This window comes from Dromiciops gliroides, chromosome 4 (assembly GCF_019393635.1).
Source record: "Dromiciops gliroides isolate mDroGli1 chromosome 4, mDroGli1.pri, whole genome shotgun sequence".
Taxonomy (NCBI): Eukaryota; Metazoa; Chordata; class Mammalia; order Microbiotheria; family Microbiotheriidae; genus Dromiciops; species Dromiciops gliroides.
The window spans coordinates 32,420,775-32,434,463 of NC_057864.1; the positions used below are offsets into that span (position 1 = coordinate 32,420,775).

The window sequence follows — 13,689 nt, forward strand, 5'->3', positions numbered from 1 at the left end:
TCTCCAAATCTGTTTCCAGGTTCTGCTGATTTTAGAGTCACAACATCTCTCAGATCTGTCCCCTTCTCTCCTCTGACATCGGCACCACCTTGGTATAGGCCCCTGTCTCCTCATACACAGACTATTGCACTAGCCGCTAGGGGGGGTCTGCCTGCCCCAGGTCTCTCCCCACTTCAGTCCATTATCCATTCTGCTGTCAAAGTGATCTCCTTAAAGCAGAGGTCTGACCATGTCACTTCCCCCTATTAAATACATTTTTCTGGCTCTCTGTTGCCTGTAGGATAAAATGCAAAGTCCTTTTGTGTTCAGAGCCCTTCATAATCGGCCGCACTCCCCTTCAGTCTTTTCATTTATCCCTCTCCTTCCACGTACCTTTCTATCCAGTGACTTTGGCCTACTTGGTTGCTCTTCCTCTCATTGGCGATCCCCCAACCATGGAATTCTTCTTTATGCCCATCTTCTTATCTTTTTAAACAAAAAAAAATAATTAATTAAAGTTTTCAAACTTTGTTTAGATAAGATTTCCAATTTCCAATTTTTTCTGCCTCCCTCCCTCCTCTAGACAGCAGGTAATCTGATACATAATATTAAATGTATTTCTTCATTAGTCATGTAGTACAAGAAGAATCAGAGCAAGAAGGAAAAACCTCAAAAAAGAAAAACAACAGCACCAAAAACAAAAGAGATAATATGGTTCAATCAGCGTCCATATTCCACCATTTCTTTTTCTTTTTCTTTTCTTTTTTCTGGATTTGGAGAGCCTTTTCCATCATGAGTCCTTTGGAACTTTCTTGTACCATTGGATTGGTGAGAAGAATCTAGTCTATCACAGTTGATCAACACAAAATGTTGATGATACTGTGCACACTGTTCTCCTGGTTCTGCTCATCTCACTCATCATCAGCCCACGCAAGACCCTCCAGGTTTCTCTGAATTCCTCTTACTCATGGTTTCTTACAGCACAATAGTATTCCATTACATTCATATACCACAACTTGTCCAGCCATTCCCCAATGGATGGGCATCCCCTCAACTTCCAATTCCTTGCCACCACAAAAAGAGCAGCTATAAATATTTTTGTACATGTGGGTCCTTTTCCCTTTTCCATGATCTCTTTGGGAAAAAGACCCAAAAGTGGTATTGCTGGGTCAAAGGGTATACACAGCTTTGGGCATAATTCCAAATTGCTCTCCAGAATCCACCTTCTTATCTTATCTACGCCTCGTGGCTTCCCCTAATTCTCAGTCGCATCCCACCTTCTTAGTCACTGCCTTTTTTTGTATTTTAGCACAGTGTCTGGCACATAGTAGGTGCTTAATAAATGTTTATTGATTGATATCTTTTGTTTTTACATTGTCTAGATTTCCTCCTATATCTCTTCCCCTCTTTCCTCCTAGGGAGTCATTCTTTATAACAAATTATTTTTCTACAAAAAGAGAAAGAGGAAGATGAGAAAAAGCCAGCAAAACCAATCAGTACATTGAAAAAATCTGGCATTATGTGCAATGCACCTCACCTGTGGACCCACCCCCTGTAAAGGAGTGGGCGTGGTTGTCTCTTATCTCTTTGGGCCTTGCTCCTTCCTCATGGCTTCATCATGGGCCAGAAGACTTCTAAGATCTAAGCTTTTATTATGATTCTTCTCTAGACCTTGGAGCAGGAGATTGGAGGCTATGTGAGCTCAAAAATAGGAAACTTGTTTCAAAGAGCCTGACCCAGGTGTTTTTTGTTTTTTTTTGGTGAGGCAGTTGGGGTTAAATGACTTGCCCAGGGTCACACAGCTAGTAAGTGTCAAGTGTCTGGGGCAGGATTTGAACTCAGGTCCTCCTTACTCCAGGGTCGGTGCTCTGTCGACTGTGCCACCTAGCTGCCCCTGACCCAGTTTTAAGAATCAGATTTTGAAAAATCTGGAGCTAATATATACCATTGTGTATATGTAGGGAAAATTTCATAGGGAATGACATCTTTTCTGGCTTGAATGAAAAGTGAAGCTTAGCTTTTGACAGTAGGATGGCAAACTCAACAGCACAGCAGTATTACTTCTATTTTTAATTAGGCAATCATCCTGAAATGTATCTGACGGACACATTTGCTGCTTTGAGTGCTAGAAACAATGCTGCTGAGCAAACTTAACTACCGTGTAAACCCATGTGTTTGGTCTGGGCAACCCAGAGCTCCCTTGTCAGCATCCATACAGTAACCCTGAAGGAAGTCTTCAGGGCTACAGGGCCCCAGATGTAGGCAGATGGTTGGCTTCTGGATGAGTTCAGTTTCTTACTCCTAAGTATGCGGGAATTGTTATAGGTAGAGGAGAAAAAGGTGACAGTGTTAAGATGATCTGGTTTTCACTCCTCCATCAGAGTTTAAACACCATCTGGTTTTAGAGAGTTTGGGCCTCTTTCTGTACCTTTTTCAAGGCATCCTGGTGAATGTCCTTGGTTGGAGATAATGAAGATTGATCACAGAATCTTGCCAGTTTGGGGTGCCTTCCTTTTGCCCAGTCTATTTTAGCTCTCTGGGCTTGACCCAGCTGCCTCTGGTACCCCGCGTGATTTGTTTGCTCGAGAAGATTGAAGGGGATGAGGGACAATGGATTTTTGAATGGTAGTAAACAATGTTAAAGAGCAGTTGGCATATCTTTTGTGTTGAAGCTTTTAGCACATCTTTCACATTAAAGCCTGGGGTTCATGTCTGCCAGAGGTGAGCGAGGGAAGGCTGCCAGTTTTTAGCCTAAGTGGAAATTTGTTGCTTTTCCAGAATTGATTTCCTGGCTTCCAGGGCCATGAGTGGTGCAGAGGTTAGAGAACAGCTGAAGCTTCCTGAGCCATTTAGTGTAATAGGTGACAAAGATTCACATTTTGTTTGGAAAATCTTTTTTTCTGATGAAAAAAACAAGAGAGCTTAGCAGCAAACCTGGGGCACAGGATGAGGGGTGGTTTTTTGGGGAGCTATTTTAAATTGAGGGTCTGTCAACAGTGGAAGGCCTAAAAAGTGAATGGGTTTCTTCTGACAACTGTTTCAATAAGAAAGCCCTATTATCCCCAAATCAAGTGACAATATAATTCTGACATAGGACATTTAATACCTCTCTCTGCCAGTTAGAAAGCAACCCTTTTTCTTATTGACATCTTTTAATTTTGATTACCCCACCCCACCCCCTGCCCAGCTCCTCATTTAAAAAACATTTTCCCCTCATTGGGAAAAGAAATTAACTTCAATGTCAATCAGAACTAGCTCAGAGATAGCAAACTAGTCTACACAGGTAATAGAAGAAAAACCTGTTTTGTGAAGGAAACTTCTTATTACTGGAAAAAAAATCTGTTGTAACTTTATAAACTGCATAATTATTTAGCCTTCTGAAACCTCTCAAAAACTCACTTCTATTCCAGAGAACAAGACTGTTGACTCATTGACATTGGTCTGGTAAATCTTGGATCTGTTTTTCCTAAACTGGAACAGCTTTCTACTCAAGCACACTTACCCGGCTGCCAAAGCTGCTTCTTCGTCATCCCCCTGCCCCCACCGTATCCAAGTTACCGCCAGCTGCTCCCAAGTTTACCTGCTGACATCTCTTGCACCTGTCCCCTTCTGTCCATTCACAAGGCCTCAGCCTAGTTCCTCCCTATCATCTCTAGCTTGGAGTATGAATCAATGAAAAAAATGGTTATTCAGTACTTCCTATGAGCCTGACACCAAGGGTACAAATGCAATCAAGACACTCCTTGCCCTTCCTCAGTGGAGGAAGACAACACAGAAACTAGTGCTGTTGCCTCCTAATTGCTCTCTCTGCCTCTCTGATCCATTCTCCACAAAACTGCCAAAGTGCTTTCCTAAAGCTCAGGTTTGACCATGTTACTATCCTGCTCAGTAAGCTTCTAAAACTCCCTGTTTCCCCCAGGATAAATTATAAAGTCCACTGTTTGTCATTGAAAGCCCTTCACAACCTCCCCCATCCCCTAGCCCTTTTCAGGCTTCCTATACATTATTACTCTTCATGCATTCCGCTGTCTAGCCACACTGGCCTTCTTGGGTGTAGCTTAAATGTAACACTTCATTTCCTGTCCCTGTGCATTTGCCTTGGCTTTCCCCACAAGCCTGCTCTTCATTCCACATCACCTCTGCCTTTTAGAATGCCTGGCTGCCATTAAAGCTCCACCCAGCTACCACCTCTCCCTGAAACCTTTCCTGATCCTTCCCCTCACCTCCATTACTGTAACTTTCCTACTTCCCTTTACTCCTACAAGTTAAGTTATATTTATTTTTTCTGTCTTTTGTATGTACCGTAGTTCCATTTGTACATCATTCCTAAGCCCCACCTTGCCCCTTCCCACAGAATGTTATATATTTGAGTACAGGGACCATTATTTATTGTATTTGTATCTATAGTGCCTGGTATAAGAGTCAGCACTCTAGTTCCTATCAATTAATTGATAGGCTTGCTACTCATATAATCTGTGTTGAGAAGCAGCTTGGCATTGTGGAGAGAGAATTGGCCTCAGAGTCAGTAAGACTTGGGTTCAAGACCCACCTCTGAGGATGCTGGTTTTGTGGTGCTGGACAAGTGACTTGACCTCTCAATGCCCTAGATTACTTGGGAAATTGCACATCTCAAATAGTAAAGGGAGAAATCACAGGTCCAGACCACATCCTCCAACCATAGTGCTACTTTTAGTACAACATATCTCAACTGCTTGTGTCCATGTTCTATAAATCTGAAACCTTGTGATCTTTCCCAGCTGCACCTTTCTATTAGAGGTAGTTGTGGGGTAGAAATTTTTAGTTGTCATTGTTTAAAAAATATACCGGGGCGGGGGGGGGGGGCGGCTAGGTGGCGCAGTGGATAGAGCACCGGCCCTGGATTCAGGAGTACCTGAGTTCAAATTCGGCCTCAGACACTTACTAGCTGTGTGACCCTGGGCAAGTCACTTAACCCCCATTGCCCCGCAAAAAAAAAAAAACCCACACAAAAAATATTCAGGGGGCAGCTAGGTGGTGCAGTGGATAGAGCGCCGGCCCTGGAGTCAGGAGTACCTGAGTTCAAATCCGGCCTCAGACACTTAACACTTACTAGCTGTGTGACCCTGGGCAAGTCACTTAACCCCAGTTGCCTCACTAAAAAATATATATATATATATATATTCTTTGCAGGAAGATAGAACTACATTAGGATCCAAAGCTAATATTGATGCAAATAAATTTGACAAGTAATTCCAAAGCAAATGTATTCTAAAATTTCATACTTAAATCATAGTTTTAAATTAAATTTTATTTCAAAAATCTTCCTTCTCTCTCATCCACTTCTCCTCTTCTTCCCAGTGAGGAAGCAAGAAAACCAAAAATTCCTGCATTGTCCATTTTCAAAAAAAAAAAAAAAAGGTCTCAATCAGCACTCTGAGACCATCACTTTTATATCAAGAGGTAGGTAGCCTGTTTCATCTTGGGTCATTGCCGGTCATCTTGACGTATGTCTTGCCACTGGACTCAGATTTCTCTGGAGGAGAGACTGAGGGTGATGCCTGCCCAGCTCTGCCTCACTTAAGTCCAATTCCATCCTCCAAGTCAAGACATCATCCTCATGAAGTCATGGTCCTTTGAAGAATGAAAGATGAACAAACCTGTTCATCATGAATCCTCTGAAGTAGCGATTGGTCTCATATTGATCAGAATTCTTAAGACTTTCAAACTTGTTTGTCTTATTTATTGTCATTGTATAAGTTGTTTACTTGATTCTACTTACTTCACTCTCACCAGTTTTTACAAATCTTCCCAGGATTTTCTGAAACCATTTCCTTATCATTGTTTTTTAAATTCAATTTTATTTTCAGTTCCAGATTTCCATCTCCTCTCATCCCCTTTGCCACTCACTGAGAAGGCAAGAATATGAAACTCATTATAATATGGATTCATACAAAAGAGTATTTCTGCATCAGATATGTTCTTGGGGGGAAAACAAGAAAAAGAAAGATAAAAAAATATACTTCACTTTATACTCTGAGTTCAATCCGTTTTCTATCTGGAGGTTCATAGGCTTTTTTCATTATGAGTCCTTCGAAACTGGTGGCTCCCTGTGTTTGATCAGAGTAATAAGTATTTCGTAGTGGATTATCTTTATGATATTGCTGCTACTATCTACAGTGTTCATTTCATTTGTTTATATCAGTCTTCCAGGTTTTTCATTTCATTATTTCTTTTTTTTTTTCTTCATTTCATTATTTCTTATAGAACAGTATTATTCCATCACCTTGTTATATCATAACTTATTTAGTCATTCTCCAATTGATAGGCCACCCCATTATTTCTTTTTTAATTAAATTCTTTTTTTTTTAAAGTGGGCAGTGGGGGTTAAGTGACTTGCCCAGGGTCACATAGCTAGTAAGTGTCAAGTGTCCGAGACTGGATTTGAACTCAGGTCCCCTCGTGAATCCAGGGCCAGTGTTCTATCCACTGCACCACCTAGCTGCCCCCATATTTATTATAGTATAATATTTCTTCCATCATATTCATATACCATAACTTATTCAGGTATTCCCCTACTAGAAGGATGCCCTCTTCAGTTCCTAATTCTTTGCCACCACAAATAGAACTGGTGGAAAAATTTTGTACATTTGGGCCCTTTTCCTTTGATTTTTTTTCTTTTCTTCTTTTTTTTTTTGTGTGTGGGCAATGAGGGTTAAGTGACTTGCCCAGGGTCACACAGGTAGTGTCAAATGTCTAAGGCTGGATTTGAACTCAGGTCATCCTGAATCCAGAGCAGGTGCTTTATCCACTGTGCCACTTAGCTGCCCTCTCTTTGATCTTTTTGAGTTATAAGTCTAGTAGTGATATCACTGGGTCAGAAGGTATGAACAGTTGTTTAAATTAAATTTATTTTCAATTTCAAATCCTTTCCCTTTCATCCTCAATCCACTGAGAAAGCAAGAAAAACAAAATGTTACAAATTTTATACTTATATGTGTATATACATATATATGTATGTTTGTATATTGTATATTCCACTTGTCATGTCCAAAAAAATATACTTCAGTCTCTGCACTCTGAGTCCCTCACCTCTCTGAGGTGGGTAGTTTGTTTCAGTATGAGTACTTGGGAATTATGGTTGCTTGTATCAATCAGAATTCCCAGTTTTTTCAGTTATTTGTCTTTATATATTGTATAAATTGTCTTATTGGCTCGTTCACTTTGTATCATTTCATACAATTATTCCCAGATTTCTCTGAAACTATCCACTTTATCATTTCTTATAGAACAATAGCATTTCATCACATTTATGACTTGTTCAGCATGTTGATGGCATTTCCTCAGTCTTCATTTTGACATTCACAAAAAGAGCTGTGTAAATATTTTTGTACATGTATTCTTTTCCTCTTTCTTTGATTTCTTTGGGCTTTAGACCTTAGTAGAGTTATTGCTAGATTAAAGGGGTTGCAAAGCTTATTAGCTTTTTGGATGTTGCTTGCTGTAAAATTTTGTAGACTGATCGACTAGTTCATAGTTCATATCAGTGTGCATCAATGTGCCTGTTTTCCCATGACTCCTGAAGCATTTAAAATTTTTATTTTTTTGTAAACATAGTCAATATGATGGGTATGAGGTTGTCTCTCAGAGTTGTTTTAATTTTCATTTCTTTGGGGCAGCTAGGTAGTGTAGTGGATAGAGCACGGGCCCTGGAGTCAGGAGGACCTGAGTTCAAATCTGGCCTCAGACACTTAACATTTACTAGCTGTGTGACCCTGGGCAAGTCACTTAACCCCAATTGCCTCACCAAAAAAATTAAAAAAATTTTTTTTCTTTCTTTAATTAATAGTTACTTACAGCACTTTTTCATATGACTATTGATAGTTTGGAGTTCTTTCTGTGAAAACTGCCTGTTTATATCCTTTGACCATTTATCAATCAATTGGATTGCCAGGGTCACACAGCTAGTAAGTGTTAAGTGTCTGAGGCTGGATTTGAACTCAGGTACTCCTGACTCCAGGGCCAGCTGCTCTATCCACTGCGCCGCCTAGCTTGCCCCAAATGGTTCTTATTTTATTTTATTTGGGGGGGGGCGGGGCAATGGGGGTTAAGTGACTTGCCCAGGTTCACACAGCTAGTAAGTGTCAAGTATCTGAGGCTGGATTTGAACTCAGGTCCTCCTGAATCCAGGGCCAGTGCTTTATCTACTGCGCCACCTAGCTGCCCCCAAATGGTTCTTATTCTTATAAATTTAATTCAATTTCCTCAGACATGAGGCCTTATCAGATAAACTTGCTGCAAAGAATTTTTTTTTCTCAGTTTCCAGCTTCTCCTAATTTTTCATGCCTTGGTTTTGTTTGTGCAAAAACTGTAAATTTTATGTAATCAAAATTGTCCTTTAGCTCCACCTTGTTCATTAATTTTTCTAAGATAAGAGTTATTTAAGTACTTTGTTACATGTTCTGTTAGTCTGGGAATTTGTATTTTATGTTAAACATTCATTTATTTCATTTAGATTGTTTTATTTGCATATAGTTTGGCCAAATAGCTTCTAATAATTACTTTTATATTTTCTACATTTTTGGTGAATCTCCTTTTGAATTTTTGATACTGGTAATATTGATATTCTTTCTTTTGTTTAATCAAGTTAGCTAATGGTTTATCTCTTTTATTTATTCAGCATTCTCTAGAGGTCTAATATATCAAATTTTAAAAAATTCACCCCTTTATTTATTTTTGTTAGATTTTATAGGTCTGAGGTATAAATTGAGGTTTCCCCTATTATGATTTAATTGTCTTTTTCTCCCGGTAACTCATTTGATTTTTCCTTTAAGAATTTAGATGTTATGCCATCTTGTACCTGATATGTTTTAGTGTCATTTTCCTATTTATGTCTTTTAATTAGGTCTAATTTAGCTATATTGGAGATCATGACAGTCACTCCTTCCCTCGGTCCCCCCCCACTTTTTTTGGTAACTTAAGCTGAAACATAATAGATTTTGTTCCAGCCCCTTATTTTAAATCTATTTTTTTGTTTGTTTCAATGTGTGTTCTTGTGAATGGCTTATTGTTGGATTTGGTTTCTAATCCATTCTGCTTTCTTCCATTTTATGGGCAAGTTCATCCATTCACATTAACAATTATGATTGCTAACTGTGTGTTTCCTTCAATCATATTCTCTTATACTTTTCTTTCTTTTTTTCTTTCTTACAAATTTTTTTTTCTGACTCATCCCTCCATTATCCTATCTTCCTTCATATCTTTGCCTTTCTCTCTACCCCTTTCCATCCTCTTTCCCTCTTGGGTAAAATATATTTCTGTTGTTGCTTTTCCTTCATTCTTGAAGAAGACCATGACATCAGGGTGATATCATGATTTGTAATGGATTGGATTTAAGTGAGGGAAGGCTGTGCAAGGTTACCAACCTCACTTTCCTCTCCAGAAGAGTCATCTGGGTCCAGTGGCAAGATGTTAGGATGACTGGAGATGGGCCTGGATGTTTCAGGCAATTGGGGTTAAGTGACTTGCTCAGGATAACACAGCTAGTAAGTTTCTGAGGTGAGAACTGAACTTGGGTCCTTTTTGCTTGAAGGCCATTGCTCTATCCATTGAGCCACCTAGCTACTCCATATTTTTTTTTTTTTGAATGCTTCACAAATTTTCGTGTCATCCTTGCGCAGGGGCCATGCTAATCTTCTCTATATCGTTCCAATTTTAGTATATGTGCTGCCGAAGCAAGCACCGCTCCATATTTTTATACTCAGCTGTGTATGTGTGTACATGTATTCTTTCCTCCTTTGACTAGTTCAGGTGAGAATTAGATTAAAGTGTTTGAAGAGGGATTATAGCATCATAGACTTAGAGTTGGAACAGATTGTAGTTGTCATATAGTCCAATCTTTTCATATTCCCGATGAAGAAACTGATTTCCAGAGATGAAGTAGCTTGTCCTATTACTTAGGTAGTAAGATAACCATAAGTTTAACTGGCTAAGGGAATGGAAGGCCAATCTGAGGGCAGAAGGGCTTCCATGATATTAGTGGTATTTTATTTTGGCACTTAAAAATCTATTTAAAAATGGAGTTTGACAAGATTCTTTTCTTTAAGCTGGGGTAAAAATGAGAATCCCGGCCCTCATTAGAGTGACAGGATGGAACATGAACACAGATTTTTTAAAAATATGAGTTTAGGGCAGCTAGGTGGCGCAGTGGATAGAGCACCAGCCCTGGAGTCAGGAGTACCTGAGTTCAAATCCGGCCTCAGACACTTAACACTTACTAGCTGTGTGACCCTGGGCAAATCACTTAACCCCAATTGCCTCACTAAAAAAAAAAAATATATGAGTTTAGAAGTGATAAGGGAATAAAGGAAGGATCCTGATCAGGTAGTCTAGATATTAGAAAAATAATAGACAGTGCGTTTAGTGTAGAGCCTGGAATTTTATATTAGTATTTAGATGAAAAAATTTAGAAAATCTCATAAAACCATCCCAAGCTTTGCCTAACATTTAAAAATCTTTCCCCCTAATTTTTTTGTTTGTTTTGGTTTTTAGTGAGGCAATTGGGGTTAAGTGACTTGTCCAGGGTCACACAGCTAGTAAGTGTTAAGTGTCTGAGGCCGTTTTGAACTCAGGTACTCCTGACTCCAGGGTCGGTGCTCTATCCACTGTACCACCTAGCTGCCCCACTCCCCCTAATTTTTAATTACATGTAAAAATTTTTTTGAACATTCTTTTTTTTTTTTTTTTTAAGTGAGGCATTTGGGGTTAAGTTACTTGCCCAGGGTCACACAGCTAGTAAATGTTAATTAAGTGTCTGAGGCTGGATTTGAACTCAGGTCTTCCTGACTCCAGGGCCGGTGTTCTATCCATTGCGCCATTTAGCTGCCCCTCGAGCATTCTTTAAAAAAATTTTTTCAGTTCCAAATTCTCTCCCATTCTTTCTCCTCTCCCCTCTCTTTGAGAAGGCAGGCACATTGATATAGATTATGCATGTGCAGTCATGCAAAACATGTTTCCATATTAATCATATTGTGAAAGAAAACACAGATATTGTTCTCCCCCCCAAAAAACCACTGAAAAGTAAAATTTTAAAAAAGTATGCTTCAGCCTGTATTCAGACTCTATCAGTTTTTTCTCTGCAGGTGTAGAGCATTTTTCATCATGAATCCTTTGGAATTGTCTTATATTGCTGAGAATAACTAAGTCATTTACAGTTGATCATTGTACAATATTGTTGTTACTATGTAAAATGTTTTCCTGGTTTTGCTTACTTCCCTATCCCATTCATATGAATCCAGATTTTTCTGAAAGTATCCTGTTCTTCATTTCTCAAAACACAATAATATTCCATCACAATCATACCACAACTTGTTCAGCCATTCTCCAATTGATGGGCATCCCTCAATTTCCAATTTTTTGCCACCACAAAAAGCTTCTATAGATATTTTTGTCCATATAGGTCCTTTTCTTTTCTTTTCTTTCTTTTTTTTTTTTTTTGGTGGGGCAGTGAGGGTTAAGTGACTTGCCCAGGGTCTCACAGCTAGTAAGTGTCAAGGGTCTGAGGCCAGATTTGAACTCAGGTCCTCCTGAATCCAGGGCGGGTGCTTTATCCACCTAGCTGCCCTCATCCTCTTTTTTTTACTCCCTTTTATTCCACTACTTCCCTGTAGGTGAATATAGATTTCTGTACCCAACCGAGTATGTATATTACTCCCTCTTTGAGCCAGTCAGATGAGAGTGAGGCTCAAGCATTTGCCTACCACCCTTACACCCTTTATCCCATTTCCCCCTCCACTATAAAACCTCTTTTGCAGCTCTTTTATATGATTAATTTACCCTGTCCATTTTGCCACTCCAGAATTCATTGTGAAGTGCTATTTTAAAGTTGTTTGGAGGGTAATTTGGGAGAGCTCAGTCCCTGCCTTTACTCTGCCATCCTGGCATCACAGCCCTGTACCTAACGTTTTGAGCAAGCATGTATACCCTTTAGATCTAGGTCCATGGTGAAATTGTAGAACCAGTAAAGGTTTATGTGTGGCAACTAGAGCCAGAAATTCCACTAAGTGACTGTGGAGGTGCCTTCCTTATAGTGAGTTGTCTCCACTGGCAAGAAGCACAGAGTTTTTTGTACAGGTTTTTTGCTAGCTTTAGTGGTTTATGTTGAAAGTGACACAGGAAACAGACTCAAACCAAACCAAGTGAACTGGAGTTAGCAACTCAGTTCACTAACCTGTGGGAAAACACAAACCCAATAGCCAGCCACAACTAACAATTTTGTCTCCTCTAACCTGAGAGAACACACAGAGAGCTATCTATTCCAGTGCTCACTGAAATCACTACAAGGGACATTCACTTCACAAAAGGAAAAGACCAGTGCAACTAAGTCCTCCAGTTATTAAGAAAATGGAGGCTGTGCTCTGTAAGCTCCCTCTTTTCATTCATTCATTCATTATTTATTTATTTTTTGTGGGGCAATGGAGGTTAAGTGACTTGCCCAGGCTTACACAGCTAGTAAGTGTCAAGTGTCTGAGGCCGGATTTGAACTCAGGTCCTCCTGAATCCAGGGCTGGTGCTTTATCCACTGGGCCACCTAGCTGCCCTTCCTTTTCATTTTACAACCCTTTGATAACATCTTTTACTATTTCTCCCCTTGCTTTTGTCTCTAATGAAGTAAGAGGTGGCCTGCACATGCACAAGGCCAACTGTTGATGGTTGCTGCTGTTTGTCCTTTTTTTCCGAAGGGGAACAGTGACATCATGGAGTGATATCTTGATTTGTGCATGAATTGGATTTAAGTAAGGCAGTGTTGTGCAAAGTTGTCAGCTTCACTCTCCTTTCCAGCGTCATCAGAGTCTAGTGGCAAGACAAAAAGTCAGTATGACTGGCGTGGTCTCAGATACGGTGGATGCTCTTGGTGTTTTCCACATTTGACCAAGCTCTAAGCTTTTCCCATAGTGTCTGGTTCAGCTGCTTTCATGGCTCTTGGAACAAATTGTTCTCATCTGTCCAGTCTTCCAGGGAAACCTTTACGTGTTTGAGGTGGACATTGCCCTAACTCACCTATGGGTTTGAGGCTTGTTGGTCACCCTCAGCCTGGTTTAGCCTGTTTGCTGAGACAGTTTTACCAGGCACCTGCTAGAGCTTCTTGGAGCCACAGGTGAGAGTTGAGTGAAAGGTGGACATCAAAGGTGGATGAACAGCCCTGAAAAGGGCTTGGCAGGCCCTCACACTGGAGGTGCTAGTCCTCCCTGAGCTCCTTATATACCCCCGACCCTTCCCTGATGGTTTTGCATATACTAGTGATCCTATTATTCTTCTCTCTCTAATCTTCTGTCTGTGAGATTAAAATTGGATATTAGATCATAAATCTCCCCTACTTAACCTTTCCCTTAATTTATCTCCCAGACTAGTAAATGGAAGAAGCTTCTGGTTTTCTAGATAGAGTTTTTATTGTATGGTAGTCACAAGGTGATATTGATTAGAAGGATAGGAAAGTAGAAATATAATACAAATCGTCTTAAGTCTAGGCTTAGTCTATATTCCTTATAAAACTCACCAAAAGCGGAAGGCCACCTTTGGGGCGAGAGACCGAGTCAAGTGAGTGCTGTTAACCTAGAGCCGGGCCAAGTCAAACTCCAGTCCGCGTCTGTGCAGTGCAGCCAGGAGACCAGCGGAGCAGGAAAAAAATGGCCCCACTTCTGTTCTCTCCTTGCCTTTTAAGCTCGCACCCCAGAA

General features: G+C 40.1%; 1 protein-coding gene and 1 non-coding gene across 3 annotated transcripts in view; one reads left to right on the forward strand and one right to left on the reverse strand.

The window, feature by feature from the left end:
- The window catches only part of TESK2 (testis associated actin remodelling kinase 2), a 161,083-nt gene that overhangs the window by 18,436 nt on the left and 128,958 nt on the right, over positions 1–13,689 (forward strand). The window lies entirely within an intron of this gene.
- LOC122726908 lies at positions 9,591–9,697 on the reverse strand. The gene has a single exon (XR_006352899.1). It is a non-coding gene; the product is annotated as a U6 spliceosomal RNA (small nuclear RNA).